At 48.1% G+C, this 17,234-nt stretch overlaps 1 long non-coding RNA gene across 5 annotated transcripts in view; it reads left to right on the forward strand.

The window, feature by feature from the left end:
• Nucleotides 1-17,234, forward strand: part of LOC142414835 (uncharacterized) — a 69,798-nt gene that overhangs the window by 39,086 nt on the left and 13,478 nt on the right. For 2 of the 5 annotated variants that reach the window (XR_012777229.1, XR_012777232.1), the window contains 2 exons: nt 7,160-7,394; nt 9,374-15,953. This is a non-coding gene — a long non-coding RNA (uncharacterized LOC142414835). Of the gene's footprint in view, nt 1-7,159; nt 7,395-9,373; nt 15,954-17,234 lie in introns of those variants that run through there. The other 3 variants (XR_012777231.1, XR_012777230.1, XR_012777233.1) reach the window with 3 other exon arrangements.

The raw sequence follows: 17,234 nt of genomic DNA on the forward strand, positions 1-17,234 counted from the left end.
ATGTAAATGTTTGTTCGGGGCGTAATTGTCTCGCAAACCCAACTGAAGGCACTTAAATTGGTTTAAAGATTTGCAGTTACATGCCTTTGACAGCTCCAGTCATACCCAGCTTGTTCTGGCATTTGTGGGCTCGTCACATGGATTTTTACTGTTGAACGGAGGTTTGTTGTTTTTTTTTTTTTTATCGCTTAACATCAGTTAATGGGCACTGAAGATGAAGTAATTTCCTTTTTTTTTTCTTAGTCGGTCTCTGCTGATCAATGCGGGCTGAGATCACCTGAATTTATTTGGGGCGTCAAAGGAAAAATTGGCAACGTGTACCTAGGGCTTTTTTTTTTTTCCCCTTCTCCTTTGAACAAGGTGGGATTTCTGCAGAACAATTAACATTCATTTGCTAAGTGGTTTTGCAAGCATGTTTACGAGAAATGCAAATACCCCAGGACTACGGTGGGTTTGTTTTCTACCTTTCACCTAACTTTAGCCCCTGATCCTGCAGGTTTTACGTACGCGTTTAAGTCTCAGCTCATGCCAAGGCAATTGAAAGATTGCGTGCCTGAAGCTGAACATATATCTGCAAACCTCTCTAAGGTGGAGGTGCTAAGGTATAAGAGATCTTAAGCTTTTGGAAAATGCTGCTGTATCACAGCTTAAAAATAGAGGCTGCTTAGACCTCTCGAGGTGTCGTGTAAGGAAATTTCACTTGGAGGCGAGGAGGTTGAAAATCCCACCGTCCCAGCGGATGAAGCGGGTCTGTGATGTTAGCCTTCCACTAAGATAACCCAAGGAAGCTGACGCCTCCAGGACTGTATTGTTTCACATCAAACCGTCTGCTGGCAGAGCAAAGGCGATAGCAGGGGTGTTGATTTATGAAGTGGTGGCTGAGTTCCCAACCAGAAGCAGCAGAAACGTTTCGCATTTGAAATATGATGGCTTGGAGGCATGCGGTCTGCCTGCGGTCCGTACATGTGTTGGGTTTCTCAAGCCTGGTGAAAGTCACCCACTGACTTGGGGACATCAAATGGGTTTCTCTTGCCTCTCCCCAGCTGCCTGTTTTTGTGTAACTTGTTGGCAGAGTGGTAACAAGACCTCTCTCCTTCTGTCGGGTTTTGCATGACGTTGGCCAATGCACTCAGTAACGATTAAGGGAGGACAGGCAAATGCACATACGCTTTCCCTAGGAAACGAAGCTAAAAATGGAATTACTCCTTCCCAGCCAATTAATGGACTTCAAAGAACAAACCCGATTGAGGGCTTGGGCCGTGGAAAAGTTTGGCAAAGGATGGTGAGAAGGGATAAATTTAGCAGGATGGGACAAGCTAACCTGAAGACCCTCTCCCGCATCCGAATATAGCCCCTTGAGGGCATTCACTGGGAAAGTTGCTGCTTAATTACAGCCTAATTGCTGCTCTGGGTGCAGTTCTCATGCCTTTTGAAGATGTCTTGAGACTGGCCAGTGGATAAAAAACGCGTTTTTTTAAGATATCAGGGCAAGCCAAAGGAAATATGCCAGGGAGCCATGGGTATGATTGGAGCCTATCAAGATGCAGGGATGAGAAAACACATATCTTGTTCCCTCAAGTGGGAAGAATTAACTGCATGTGAACATGGGTATTGCGAGTCCTGGAAATAGTCATGGGGACAGCAGCAGCAAACACAGATATAATTTAACCCTTCTTATTTTATCCTTCATACTTCAGAGCAAAGGAACTTCTGCCGCAGGGGTCACCAAGTTAGAGGCGTCATACTGGGGTGGTTAAGGAATGACCTTTCATAATACTAAAAAAAATTGTTTGAAAATGAAATGTTAGAAGAATATGATGCAGAAGTTAGGATTAATGCAGAGCTTTAAACTTGATAGAAATGCAGAAGTCATCCAAAGGACCTGGTTGAAATGACCGGGGGTCACCAAGTTAGAGGCGTAATACTGGGGTGGTTAAGGAATGACCTTTCATAATACTAAAAAAAATTGTTTGAAAATGAAATGTTAGAAGAATATGATGCAGAAATTAGGATTAATGCAGAGTTTTAAACTTGATAGAAATGCAGAAGTCATCCAAAGGACCTGGAAGAAACTATAGCTAATAAGAATTACGGTGGATAACTGCTTTAGGAAATCCATGTGTTCAAGGGGAACGTACAGGAGGTGGGCGAAGGCTTCTTTAGTCCGTGGTTGACTGCCTAGCTTGTGGATAAAGAGATTCAAGGGGGAGGAGTGGCCAGGGCTGCCCAGGGGCAGGGGCAAGAGGATCCCACCACGATGGCCCAAAGCACCATGCGGCCCCGGCCAGGGCTGAGGGGGCCGCAGCTGCCACCCGCAAGGCAGCGGCTCGGGCCCCAGAGTGGGGGCATTAATGAAATCACCCTTGTTCAAGGTTATGGCGCGAGTTGGTCGCTTCTGATTAGGGATTTGCATTCAGTTGTGACATCCTGCAATTTTTATTGCCTTTATGGTAATAATTGCAAATAATAAAATGACAAACTATTGTAATTAAACTTTAATTAATTACAAATCCATTACTTTTAAGTTTATTCATGGTAGGGACAATGATACTGAAAACAATTCATTAAGGCACTTGATATGTAAATTGTGAAGTAAAGCATTAATATCGGGCAGCTCGTGTATTCACTTTCTGCATAGCAGTAGAGAATTTCTTTAAGAAAGGCGGCTCCCCTGGATGATTTTAACTGCTTACTTGAGGGAGCAGAGAAATACCGGATACTCTCGCGCTGAAATTATTCCCAAAGTCAGGTTCTGCATGCTCTAAAGCAAAATGTTAAGCAAGCAAAAAAAGAGAGATCCCTGCCCGGGCTTGCTATTGCGCATGGCTAATCACTTGAACAACCGCGGGGAGATGCGCAATCCTGTAGAGAGCTGGGGAGGAGGACAGTCCTCTTCTCCCAGTCGCATGTTTTCCTCCTGATGGGTAACCCTACGCACGCAGTGCTCAGGGAGAGGGTCGGCATCACTCTTGTAACACCAGGCAAGCAGCACGCCCTTGGCCGCGGCTACAAACGCCTGCCCGCCTCTCCCAAAAACACCTTCTAACCTACCGACCCGGTGCTTCTCCGGCAGGGCAGCAAACCTCTTATCCCGGCTCTCTAAACGGAAATAATCTCGTTTGTGATGGGTCTATTTGTCTTCAGCTTTTGCGGACTTAATTCAGTGTAACAAGCCGAGCTGGACGGTGCTTCCCCTGGATAACCTGAGCACAGATCGCTGCCCGTCACCGCAGTAAAAAATGGTGCGTGTCGGGTACAGGATGCCGGTCGCGTGCCTGTATCATGCCGTTCGCACTCAGAAAGCCTCGTCCTCGGCCCTAGAGGAACATCTTCTGCAGCAAAAGTGCCCGGTGCATCATCTCCGCCATGGCTCCTTATCCCCAGGCAATGGGGACGAGCCGTTGCTGCTGGGCCAGGCCACGTGCTGCAGTCAAGCGGCACGTGGGTATTTTATCTGCCTTCTCTGCTCCGTGGGAACGGGCTGCAGTCTTACCGGAGAAAAGCAAAAGGAGTGAGAAACGCACAGAAAAGTGTCCAGGGACGGTCAGCCCTGGAAGGTGCAGGCTGCATGACGCAAGGTGTGCCGCAGGGATGTGTCTGCTGGGAGCACCCTTCCCTGGCTGTGCTTTTTTTTTCCACCGTCTCTCACATTTAGCAGCTTTGACCATCTCCTTCCAACAGCGTGGGGCACGCTGGCCTAGCGGAGGTCAGCACAAAGCTTTTTATTTTATTTTTTTTTTCCCCTCTACTGCTATTTTCAGGTGGAGGCATCAGTGCCACGTTGGGAAGCACAAAATATTTGCCTTCTGCTAAAGGGAGCCGGCGTTTTACCGCAGCACCCTCTGTGCTCCCAGTTGTCTGCAGCCCGCGTGTAATTTTATCTCGCTTTTGCGAGCTAGTGAAAGAAGCAGCTTTCCTGTCAAGAGGGAAGGCACGAATAAAGGGGAGACGTGATCAGACAGAAAGGCACCTCCAGCTTGGACAAGGAGAGCCTAAAGCAGGGAGGCACACCCAAGGTTAATAACATGTTGCTCCACCAGCTTCTATCTAATCTTGGAAAACGTCCTCTGCTGCAAAGAAAAATGGGAAAGTGATTATGTGACTTGAAATAAGGTCTTGCTCTACTGTCTAGACAGCTTTAAGAAACATCAAGCTAGGGTGTTCCTATTTATGAGAAATACAGCTGTACTGCTGCCTTCCTCGAGCGAGAGAAGAAAGCGGGGCACTTGAGGTCATTTGGCTGCAACGCGCTCACCGAGCCTGTCCATGGGAATTTATTCCTCTCTCTTTCTTTCTTTATTTGTTTTCTGCCTCGTCCTGCACGCCTTGTGCTTCCAACCTGCCGCCCCCAGCACCCTCGGGCTCTGTCCCCGGGGGGGCACGTAGGGAACGGGGGGGCTGCCTGCCCCCCCCGGCACGGCCCGCCGCACCAGCGTCCCTGGGAGGGTCCACAAGCCGGCACGGCTGCTGGGTGCTAACCCGGGCTGTTTTGTTACCATGATATTGCAGTAGGGATGAGTGCCCAGAGCAAAACCGCAGGCAGCCTCCAGGCCCTTAAGAGAGGCTCTTATAGACTCTCTTAAACTGGAAGAATTTCATTTGCCCTAAATGCAACCTCGGCAATTCCCTTCTTTTTTTTTTTCCCTTTTTTTCCATAGCAAATTATTCATAGGGTTTGACCTTTTTTTCTGGTGGGATCTAGGCAGGTAGAATGTGATGTCCACATGGGCTGGGCAGGATTTTCAGCAGTGCCCAGCAGCAGCAGGAGCCCCAGCTCAGCACCGCCTGCTAATGGGACCCGGCACCACCACCATCGCTGCTAAGGTTCAACCCTGGATGGTCGGAAAAAAAAAACCCCTATTGAACATGGGGCTGTGTCCTACAAAAGGGAGAAATAGGTCAGCAGATATGTTAATCCCAGCTTGATCTAAAGTCTTCGGGACAGGTGGCAACCTTCATTTAATGGAACAATGAGATCATTAGGAATTCGTAATGAACTGTACCGCAGCCATGAAAGTAGGTCACCCTTACCCCAGGAACGCTTCAAAATGAGTCTGTCCCCATTCATGTGCAGCAGCAGAGATGGCCGGGGGCAGACTGACAGCTCTATCTTGGGATTTGCTAACCAGACGATTTTAGGAACAAAAGGGGGCGAACGCTATGGATGTAAAATGAGTTGTATTATCCCAAGTAATAAGAGGACTTCAAAAATGGGCTGATTCAGTCTTAGGTGTCGAGTCTCGCTGGCCACAGGCTGTAGCCCTGCTGCCCTGGATGAGCTGGGAGGGCGGTCAGTTTGGGAAGAACCCGAGTCCCAGGCCAGGGATGGTAACCAGCCAGAGGAAACAGGGAAGAGATCCTTCCCTGGTCCCCAAGGGAAGCTTTGTCCACCTCTGGGCATCACGTAAGTAACCCCATTTCCACATCCCGAGAGCCTCCCAAAAGGTCTCTCCTCCCTGCGGCACTCTCCAGCCGTACAGCAAGAGAGGGGACCTTCGTCGTTGAGCTTGAGCCTTTCGGAAGCTTTCTCTGCTGCCCTCAGGGCTGAAGTTCGTGGGCTTCTGGGGTTGGTGTGGCACTGCTCCCGTGTTGGGACACCTGTGTAGCTAGCCCAGACCCAAGGAAAAAAAGAAGTCACCCTGTGGCACTTCTGTTATGATGTCCAGCCCATTCCCAATGCAGAGCTGGCTGATAACTGGCAGAGTTGGAGAAAACGGAGGTCTCCCGTGCCCAGGACACCCAGAGCAGACCTTCAGTCCTGCCCAAGGTCCCAAGCCTTGCAAGTCGAATATGCTGCATGTCAGTAAACCGTATGTGAACTTTTTCCTTCTCCCATTGACCCTGTGGATGAAAACCAAGTGCTTATGATAGGACTACAAATTTGAAAAGTTTCTTTTCTTCCCTCCACCTCCTTTTGCCGCCAAATCCTGACATTCCTACAGTCCTATGTAACTTCATTAACCACCAAGCCAGCAGTCTGCTGCCCTGCAGGAGAACAGGCAAGCTGGGGTATGGGGAGGAGAGAGGTTTGCTCAGCTAGCGAAAGCCCCAGGGTTGAAGATAGGAAAGGTTAGGAAAATATTTTGCTAAAGATGCAATAAGCGGGAGTGGGATTTGGAGGGTTATTTAATTTTTTTTTTTTAATGGGTATTCGAAGCAAGCATTTTATAAATATTTATGCACAAGAAACTGTACTAAAATAACACTGGGGGGCTGGTTTGAACTCCTTCAGGAAATTGAGGCAGTGCATGGTCACCACGTGGACCTCGAGTGTTGCTACCGAGGATCCTTACGTTGCATTGCATTTCCAGGAACAGGGTTCAGCTGTTGTCCGTATTAGCTACAGCTTTCCCCATTGCCACACAACATGGTTGTGTGATGCCGGGCGGTGGTGGGTGCTTGAGTCACCAGCCTCCCCCAGCTCTGTCCAACGTGCCCTGGGCACTTGGTGGACTGCTCGCCCCGAGGGGCCCAGCCCACTAGTGCTTCCCAGTATGGACCTTTAGGCAAGGCTCTGTGCAACATGCTGGGCCACTCTGAAAATGCAGCAAAACTCCCTCTTTTCCATGCACACCAGCTCTGCCAGGTCACATCCAGCTCCAGACTGGAGCAGGGAGAGGAGCTGGCAAGCACCTGCATTAGTAACCCTTGCTTTCATGGGAGAGGGGAGCTAATGATTCTCACACTCCCCCTAATTAAGGAAAGAGCAGCCCATTTCCCCTCCTAATTGTTTTTTCAGATTCACAGTTTCCGCTCCAGCTTGCCTGCACCTGAGATATTAGTCCCATAGATTTAGCAGCAGGCCCCGTAGCCCTGACTCGCAGCCCCACGAGAGGCTATTTCAAACCCAACCCCTACCGCTGAAAACCGTCGTCGCTCCCTGTGAGCACATCAGGGGACCAGGCATACCATGACTGGCCACCAGGCCAAAAGAGCAGGTCTCCTTTCATCCCCCTTCACTGGGGAATGCTCCACAAACCCTCCCTTCCCTCCCCAGCCGGAGGTGGTTGCCCATGTCCTCTCCCTCTGGGCACGGGTGTCTGTAGTCTTTGCCAACGCACGGAGCTTCAGCAGCCAGGAGGGCAGGGCTCCTTCCTCTCCCCTCCCAATTTTGCTGTTTTCACTTACATTTTCTGTGCCTCTCCTCTTCCAAACACAGCTCCAGGCTTTCTTTCCATACGTGCTCCGGTGTTGTCTGAGTTGCTTCACGAGGACTTTCTGCTCATGCCCTGCCAGATAGAGCCTGGAGATCATTTGCTGGAGGAATAGGAGAGAAACCAGAAAATGCTTCAGGTCATCTCCTCCCCCACCACCTCCCTGCAAAAAACAGCTCTAGACGATGACCTTGTGGAGGACCACAAAGATCTGTGGTCGTGGTGGAGCTTGGTGAGAAGGTAAGCAGAGGGGTTGAACCAGTCCACCACACTCAGCGCAGCCAGCCAGGTTCCCCCATCTCAAGTGAGCTGTCTTCAGAGGCAAGAGGGGCACTGGCTGGTGAAATGTTTTGGGGAGACATATGGGGATGAAAAGGAAAATGAGCTTGGGAACTGTTAAAGAGAGCGGGATGCAATTCTCCTCATGAGAAGGGGCTGATTTCTTTGTATTGTTTGGGAAAGGGTACCCACTCCAGCCGTGGTTCCTGTGTGGCAGAGTAACTCAGTATGGCAGGTAAAAAAAATAATCTTTCTTTTGCAGAAGGGAAAAGAAACTCATCTATGTGTGTCCTTGGCTGTGAACAAGGCAGGAAGACTGCCCCGTGATAATGCCAGTCCCTTGGCCCCAGTCCTTCCTCTCCGCTCTCACAGTTTTGAGGACAAATAAAATGCAATATCCATCTTGCTACGTAATGCAAACATTGCACCATGCCAGGCAGCTGATAAGAAATCACCTCTTACTTCTAATGAGGAAACTTGACATAATCTTAAAGAGTGTGCAGGAAAAAGGAAAACATTTCAAAGAATGCCTGCAATGGAACATTTCTGGTACTTGAAAAGGCACGAAGCAAGTATGGTTCATGTCAGTAAACATTTTCAGCTTCCTTTAAAAAAAAAGAAGTGTGACAACTGTAAAATTTAAACCAAAAGATAAAAAACTTCCTGTAAATGTAAAATGACTCAAAGAGCACTTTGGTCTTGAAAGAAGTTTTCACCTGCTCTACGACCAAAGCAACCTCACATGGGTTGCAAGAGTAAGGTCTTGGGGTTCCCCCCCCCGCCTCCCTCATTATTTAGCTTTAAATATCCCGAGCGATCAAAAGCAGCAAGCCCTCGGTAGCGTTTCACCTGGTCCAGGGAGAACCAGTGACATTGCAGTGGTTCTTCAAGGTCCGGCCAGAAATGCAGGTCCTGACGTTTGATGGGCTTCAGCTGGCTGCTAGCCATGCTTCAAGGCAACTGTTGTATTGTTGGATTCTTTCCCACTGTTCTCAACAAACTGTGCGCCCAGCTCGAAGGATGGTATTGTTGGATTATTTAGAGATCTCCTCTCGAAGTTCTGACGTCTAAACGGAGATTTTTAATGAAAGGAGAGAATTAAAACGCCAGCTCCAGCGTCAGAGTGCCGTGGGAGCTCTCCAAGGTCTGCCTGGAGAGACCGGGTCCAACCTTTGGCCACCTCTTAGAATCATAGAATGGTTTGGGTTGGAAGGGACCTTTAAAGGTCATCTAGTCCAACCATGAGGTTGGACTTGATCATGGGGCCCGAGACCCTCGCTGGTGCCTCTCGGACACACGAAGAGCTTATAGCTAAAAGCAGTAGAATGATGCCAGTGTGCTATTCTTAGCTTTAAAATTGTTTATTTAAAAAGGAAAAAAAACCCTGGAGGATATTTTTACAAATATGATAAATATGCAGTGTTGATTCCTTGTGTTTTTCCGCTAGAGTCTTCGGAAGCATCTGATTTTTGTCCTAGCCTGGTAACATAGTCTCACAGTAATAAACCTTACACCTCCAGCGAGACAAACAGGTCGCAGTGGCCTTGTTGGCGGATCAGAAGGTCTGGATTCGAATCACACCCTGCTAAAAACCTCCTGTGTGGTCCTCAGGAGAGATCTCTTACCTTCCTCTTGCTTTCTCCACCTGGACAGCCAAATTATTGTTGCTTCATTTTCAGTGGGGGTCAATGAGACACACAGAGGAGACAAGCTGCTGTTCCACATCTTTGCCACTCACGGTGGTTGGAAAGACAATTAAAAAACCCCTGTCATACGAAGCTTGAGTAAGATGGGAAGAGTTTTATAACAGATAATGCTGATATATGTCCCGCTAAAGCTACTTCCAAAACACACATCCAGGAGGGTGACTCTGCTTATTTATCTCATGTGAAGTTGGCAGGTTCTTAATATTGTTGCTGAAGCGTGTTTCCTCTTTGCAGGCACACGGAGACTTTGAGCGATGCTATCTTACCTTCTTTTGCGTCCTGGCAGTCCTCCTGCTAACTCAGCCCCTTTATAAAGATAAAAATTGGCAGCAGACTCCAACAGCTAGTACGCTGATGTGGTAAGAGCCGGGGTTTGGGGCTGTGTTTTCTCATTTCTATTTGGTTGCCTCAGACTTAGTCTAACCCCCTGCAGTCACTTGGACTCTCTCCTCTGACTGGAGAGGGTTATGCTGAAATGGGTTATGCCCATTTTCCTTGATCTAAATGGTTTCCTATCGTTCATCTCAGTCATTTATTCTAACGATAATCATGAGTAAAACCCTCTCTTGGTGGGGAGAACTGTAGGAGGTGTTGGCAGAGCTGAAGTTAGTGTTCACTGGAGAGATGGATGTCGTGGACCACCTGGGTAGGTGGCCAAGCCAAACTGGAAATTCCTGGGTTTCTTTGCAAGAAAAGGAGAAAGACAAAAACCTTTCCTTTAAGTGAGTCACTCAAAACTTTCCGTGCAACCTGGAGTAAATCATTTTCCTTTGACGTTAGGGTTAGTTAGTCCTTTTGAGTTTTATTTTAATAGTTTGTCAGCTTGGGAGGAAAAAAGACTTTTGAAAAAATAACCAACAGTGTTTCCACTTCTCCAGGAATGTGTTTCCCTTTATACCAAACAACTGGTTGACAATTTCAACTCAAATGCATAAATAGATTCCATCTCCAAAGCAGACTTTCCCAGCAAAGTTACCATTTTCTGAAAATAGCTTGCCTCATGCCTTATTTTTTACATATGCTCTACATTTCGGAAGCCAGCTTCGCCAGTAGCCTCTAGATTTCATCAGATATTGAGCAGTGTACTATACATTCTGGCAGTAGAGCCTGGTTATATTTCGGCACAGATAGCGGTGAGATTTAATATAAATTCATAATTTATAGGACAGACAGGACATTTTTTGGTTCTGTTCAACACTTTTGATGTCAATGGGAATTCTTCCTCCATGGGCATTCTGGATGAAAACCTTAAAAAATGAATTTTAAAAAAAATGTATTTTTAAATGTTTACATCTGGGGACACGTAGTCAAATCTAGGTTAGATGCGCGTTGCATTAACCAGATGGTAACGTCTTATTTACATTTCCCATATAAAACCATCTGTGCTTGGACTGGGGAGATGCCGTCTCTTGCTACAGTTGGGAGTTTGGCTGCAGGGGGTGTAGCGTCGCTTTTGTTAGCATCCAATTTTCCTCTCTCGTCAGAGCTGAATATGTAACACTAGTTTTATTTAACCTTGTTTTAATTAGAGGGTTACAAAACTGCAGTTGGCTCTTCCTGCATCAGTTAGCTGGCACTCTGGATTTTGTTGCCTTTAAACAAAACTGAAATCTCTTGCCTTGTTTTCCCTTGATATTGAACTTGCAGTCTGCCTCCTCTATTTTCATCCCATGCTTCCTGCCTGTAGCCTTCTCCGCCGCTAAATAATTCCTCGTCCTCCGTGGTGTGAAATCCTGGCTCCGCTGAAGTCAATGGAAGTCTTGACATCAGCTTCAACAAGGTCAGGATTTCTCCCCGGGTGTTTATTTTCTTTAAGCGCTCATAGCCCGTTACTCTCTCCAACCTTTCCTTGAGCCAAGTTCAACACCTCCGTCTCCACCATCTCTGTCGCTCTTCTATGAACTCCCTCCAAATTAGCGTTGGGCGCCCAGAAAGGACCATGCTATTTCAGGTGTCGGCTAACCAGTAACCTCATGGAAATAGCTTTTTTTTTTGGCTATCGGCTTCACTAGCTTTTTTTTTTTTTTTTCTCTTTTTTTCCTTGTTTTACTGGCATATCGTGTTGCATTTTCATGTCATTAATAAAGATGTAAAAAAATATCAGACCTAACACTGACCTCCCAGTGGAATCCACCAGCTCTGCCAACAGTATACTCTGTTGGTTGCCTTTTTGCTTTTTCTCCCATCTAGCTCTTAGCCTTCACGGACTGTTCCCATCCAAGCCAATTTGAATTAATCTTGTGTGATGTGAAGAGACACCATACTGAAGGTTTCATCGTGGTAAAAATCAGATACATGTGGGAACCAGATGTTGTCTTCTATGAAAATTTTCATAATTTGAAAAGGAATTTGAAGGAAAATTTGTTTCGCTTTCCTGTCAAAATGGACTATCAAATTTGACCACAAAGTGATTTTTTTTCAATGAGGAAAAAATCATTCACTGATTAAAAATTGTCCGAATTACATTTTTTATGTTAATTTGAATTACCTAAGCTTATGCAAAACTTAAATGGAAAAGCCAAAATACTCCGATAAAATCAAGCCCGTAAACTCTGATAAAATCAAGCAATACTGACACGACGCTCTCAAAAAGCAAGGTAGCTCCACAGAACATCGTTTCCCAGTAGAAAACTTTCTGATGAAAACAGCATTGACCAGCATTGATAGACTACGGTATGTAATTTCTTCCCCCAACCCAACGAGTACCTCTCATTTCCTGGAAAAAAACCACGTTTGCAGAGTTGTGTAGTGTTTCTCATCTTAAGGATTTTGTTCTTTTCAAATCTGCTACAGAAAACATGAGTATCTTCAGGAAGGACGAGGTACAAATGAGGCTACAACTGTCCGACGTTCAGCGTGAAGCATGGTTTCTTGGGGCTTTCTTTGTATTTTGGGATAATTCAAGATTCGCCGTGGCTTGCTTGAAGAGGCTTGTGCTGGGAATCTCAGTCGGGGTCAAAGCAGCCCGTTTGCTTTGGCAAGCGTGGCGTGAGCGTAGTTAGATGAGTGTGCGACCACCGCCTTCCCTCCGCATATGGACAGTCCTGGCCATTTACCTTGGGTGATGGCCAGCAGTTCCTTCTAGACTCATGTTACAGGGCCATGTTTGAACTCATCTCCGTTATCCCAGGCATCCAGATGTGTGACAGACACACACACGCGCGCCACGCTACAGATGCTCTATATTGGCTGCAGCTGAGATAAATATTATTTCTATATCATGATGAGGATGAAATAATATCTCTGGAGGATTTGGAAGAGAGGCGGAGGAGACTCAGTTTGTCATGGTCTGCCCTTGGGCTCCTTTTCTTTTTTCTTTCCTGAAAAAAGGAGGAGAAAACTCAGCCTGCTAATGAAGGGGATTTTGACTCTCACTCGGATCCTGGTCAGGAAAACAGAGCACGTTGTTTGCGATGGCAGTCTCCACCAGAACGGCTGAGGGGCCAAGTTAAGGCTAAGGAGGAAATTCAGCCTCTCCAAAGATGAAAGGTCCGCATGCTTTCTGCCCTCGCCTCCACCGGTTCCCATGCGTGCCTTGCTCTGCTTGCTGCAGCCACATTGTCTGCAAGGCAAGGAGAGGTTCCAGGGCTGGTCACCATCAGTGGTTCAGTGCGGAGCTGTTCATTACTGATTACAAAATGTCCTTTAGTGGACGTGGTGGCTGGGTGCATGTTTGGGTGAGCACTCCCAAGGAGAGGACCCAGCATGGGGTGTGACAAGACTGAGTGAGATGTGAGCCCAGAGAGATGCGAGGAAGCTGGTCGGTGGCACTGGTGATCATAGGGCTGCTCCGAGGAGTGGTTTCCCAGGCTGGGTGGCACGGAGCAGAGGGACAGAGAACGAGAAGATAAATTGGAGCCACCACAGTGGACCTCGGGAGAGCTGGGCTCAGATCGGTGTTGCAGCCCAGGCATCTTTGCAGACCTTGAGCCTTATTCAGCGTGGCGTAGTGATAGCAGCACAGCCGTGATGCTTTAATTCAGCCAACGTGGGGGGGGACCCCTACTTTAGTGACCAAAAAGCCTGTGACGGACGTGGCGTAAACTCTTGTTCCCTCTGCTAGGAAACATCAACCAGGCTGAGCACGCGGCCGTGTTACAGTCGCTTCTGCTGGCCGCGTGGGGAGGTGCATCCCCTGCCTCTCTGCCCCTTCCTGCTGCGGTGGTCCCTTGAGGACAGACGGGTCCCCAAACGGCTGAAGCTCTGGGGAAGAGGCAGGGAAGCAGGCAGGGATGCCGTTTCTCAGCAGCCAGCTTAAGACACGCTCCTCCAGCACCTGAAGCCTGCATAGCCCCCCGTCAGCTCAAGCCGATGGCCCTGAATCACCCGTCTCCCTACCCTGCAGCCTTTGAAAGGCACCCAGTGTCACCCCCTCGGGATGACGTGGGAGCCCAGGCGCTTACAGGGGAGGCAAGTAGCTACTTGCGCCCTGAAGCTCGTTCGTGAATCCTACCCATCTGCGAATCCCCCCAGCTCCAAACCAGGGTAACATTTCCCGTCTCTCACCCTTTACTTCCCTTCGCCATTAGGACGGCTGCCTGCCCCCCTTCGCTGAGCTTACAGCCGCAGTTTACGCAGAGCCTGAGACCGGGGGTCCTCAGCCTGGAGGGGAGAGCAGGAAAATACGGACTAATTTAATTGGAAGAAAACCTTCCATAAATGAAAAGTTCAGGCTCTCGGCTCATGTTTGTTTTTAAACTCTAAGCACATCTGGTTTCTCTGCGAAAGACTCTCGCTCTAGTAGGAGAACTATAATAATGTCAAAATCCTATTTAATGGGGGAAAAAAGAGAACACGTGGCGGGAGCGTGAGGTGGGTTTTGATCATATCTCTTGCTCCGTACCTGGCACGGCGTGATGTCGAACCACGCCGCGGGAAGGCAATGCTGCTGGGCTCCCCGTCGCTGCTGTGGGATCGCCCGCCACCGCCCGGGCTCTGCGTGCCCCCAGCTCTGACCCCCGTGCACAGCCTGGGGCATCCCAGCCCCGTGGTCGTGGGCAAGACAACGCGTTGTAGCGTAGACGGTGAGGGATGGATGCTCGCTGCAACGGCAATGTGCTGGCAGGTCCCTTTCCACTCCCCTTCCTTCGTGTAAACATAATAAATGACGTGTGACGTCCCGCAGCAGGTTTGTAAATAGGGTTTTCTGAAAAAGAGAGGGAGGTTTACTGTGCAGCGAAGTCAGCCAGGGTGGAGGGATGGGCGTTTTGTGGTTCCCCCCTGCCAGATGTGCTCTTCTCCTCTTTCCAGTGCGTCCCTTCCGTGTTAAGTTACCCAGGGTGAGTAACACTACTCCTCACCCACATCTTTTAAAAAAAAAAAAAAAAAAGAAAAGAAAAGAAACCTTCCTAGGCTGCTCCTAGACATGCTTGCTCTTTAAATAAAGCAGGAGAAAGTCAAATCGCTGTGCTTTGACTCCTCGCTCCTATTTCCATCCGTACTACCAGAGCTGGGACACGGAGTGCCAAAGGTCTCTCCCAGCCTGGGTGGTAAAGAATCCTTGGTTCCACCCTCTCTTTCCTAAACCTCTAATGCACAGGGGAGGCTTTTCCATACCATTTCCCAACAGCGACAGCTTTGTGCTTTGGTGAGGAAGCGTTTCTTTGGAGGCTTTCCCTTCCAGCAAGATAAAGTTTCCGTGATGATCTGGCAAAGCTCGACAGGCTGCGTACTCGTGCAGGTGGACAAGCGGTGCTTGGTGCCACCCTCTCCCAGCCCTCAGCCTCCCAGCCCCTCTCATTTGATGGCTTGATGTAATTTTTTTGGTTGGAAAACGTTCTGTTTTTCGATTCTTTTATTTGAAAGCTTGCACAAGTTTTGAAAGAGCTCGAAAATCAGTTTCAAAACTGAGCTGGAAAACCCCCTTTCAGGCAGATCTGTTTCCCATCTTGCTTACTACAGTCAATAATCTGCACTTTGCTAGCCCTGATCATCTTAAAATCTCAGGCACTTTGAGATACCATGTTTCAGCATGAGCCTGAAGTAGAAATGGAAGCAGCCAGGCACTTCCCATCAAAACGATTGCTGCTAGAAAATTTCCACTATCATAATTTTCTGCCTGTAAATAGTGGTTTTCCCTTTTTAGGTCCCATACCCCTTTCTGTTTAAAAGGAGTTGGTAGTACAAATAGGCTCTCATCCTCGGACTGAACATCTCAAGGGCTGGAAGGCAAAGGGAAAAGCCCTTCCCTGAACGGTGAGGGTATCCTGTCTAGCTTGGGAAGTGCTCACAGGCACGGCGTTTTTCACCACGTCCATCAGAGGACATTGAAAATCAAATGCAGAAAAGATGCCAGACAGCAACAGGCAGAAATCAGCGTCCCCAGATCCAGCACCCTCCGATCCGTGTTTGGTCCCATTCCCGGCGAGGCTCTTGTGACTGTGGGTTTTACGTCCCTGGAGGCTGCGGCCACGGCTTCGGTGGGCAGGGTCCTGGGGGGCTGCCGTGATGTCCCGCCCCGGAGAAACCAGCAGAGCCCCCCCGTGAGGTCCCCTCCAGCTCTGAGGTCATCTATTTTGCTGGCGTCCAAAGCTGACTCAGCGCTAACACGTGCTGCTTCTTGGCCTTATTTATTACTATTGCATGACATCCAGAATAAACAACGCCTGAGGTTCTTCTACCCCTTACCCTGCACGGGGCTTCAAATGGGAGCTGTGCTTGTGCTGGGGGGGACCTGTATTCCCTGGGCTCTGCAGACGATGATAAATCATCTGGCGCGGGCGACGTCTTTCAGCCAAGCCCTAACCTGTTTAGTCTAATGGGCCAAGCGAGCCGAAGCGAAAGGCTGGTTGGCAGCTCTGGTTTAAACACTGCGACCGAGGAATCCCCCGTCCTCCTCCGCAAATAAATCGCAGTTCAGAGGAGGTGGCATCACGGCGGCTGGGATATTCGATGAGAGACGGTGCGTGTTTCCAACCCACGCCTCGCCCCTCTTAAAACACAGACGGGGAGCGGAGAAGCCGTCAGAAGGGGGTCTCAGCCCTGGGTGGGTGTAGGGCAGGGCTGGCCTGATGGCCGTGGGTGCAGGGGGATGGAGGGGAGGCAGGAATAGGAAAAGCAATGGGACCACGACTCCAGTTTGGTGGGTTTTATGTCACTAATCTGTCCCGAAGGGCAGCTTGATAGATTTCATTTATGGCTATTCCTGCCCTACCTAATCTCTGAGAAGAGAAGTGCCACTTTCAGTTTGTATATCTTTCACTGACATGTATATTTAGCACTCGTTAACCACTTACCTTGGGCTAATAATTCAACTTGTGTTCCAAACTCCAAATTTCCCCATTTCCCTGGCTTCTGGGAGCCAAAGAGAACGTTTCTGACAGATTCATTTCAACTTTGTCTGAAGGTTCGCTATAGCCTTTTAGTTTATTTGAACAATATTTTCCCTGTTTTTTTAAAAAGATTAGTCATAGTGAAACCATCTCATTGCTTCAAACCTGTACACGATTCTTACCCATTTGAGTTAAAAGCAAATTCAGAATATCGGTTGCTTTTTACAAGGAAAAAAAAAAAAAAGTCATTACATCTGGGTGCTTTAGCCAAGCTGACCGCAATTACCATTGCTGTTTCTGTCCAAATTCTTCCCTGCTCTAATTTGTAGGTGCTTTCATTGTTTTGTTCTAGATTCAATGGCCTGACGGTTTATTTTTCATCGATTTAACCTTTGTCAGCACATAAACTCCCAGGAATGACAGGACCTGAAGTGCATAGTCCTTGCACAGCATCTTTTTTTGTTGTTTTAACTCAAGTACACTTAAGCACATGCTTAAACCTGACTTTGGTGCCATCTAAGCCACTGTGTCAAATAAATGCAGGCAGGATTAGGGCTGTTTCCTGCAAAAGCACCTGAGGCGGGAGGGGTTTTGAGCGTGGCGCAGTCGTGGTGGGGAATACCCAAGCAGCCGTGTTCAACTCTGCTGCACCGTGATTTCCTGCTTATGCAGAAACTAAAATCGATGCAACGCGTCAGAGCAAATGCAGACTGAACCGCTGGGTTTTTCCCCCATAAACGGAAACTGAACTCAAAGAGGATCACGGCCAACACAGCTGAACCCAAACCAGAACCAACCTTTGAAGCACAATAGCTAAAAAAGAG

Source organism: Mycteria americana, chromosome 9, assembly GCF_035582795.1.
Source record: "Mycteria americana isolate JAX WOST 10 ecotype Jacksonville Zoo and Gardens chromosome 9, USCA_MyAme_1.0, whole genome shotgun sequence".
Taxonomy (NCBI): Eukaryota; Metazoa; Chordata; class Aves; order Ciconiiformes; family Ciconiidae; genus Mycteria; species Mycteria americana.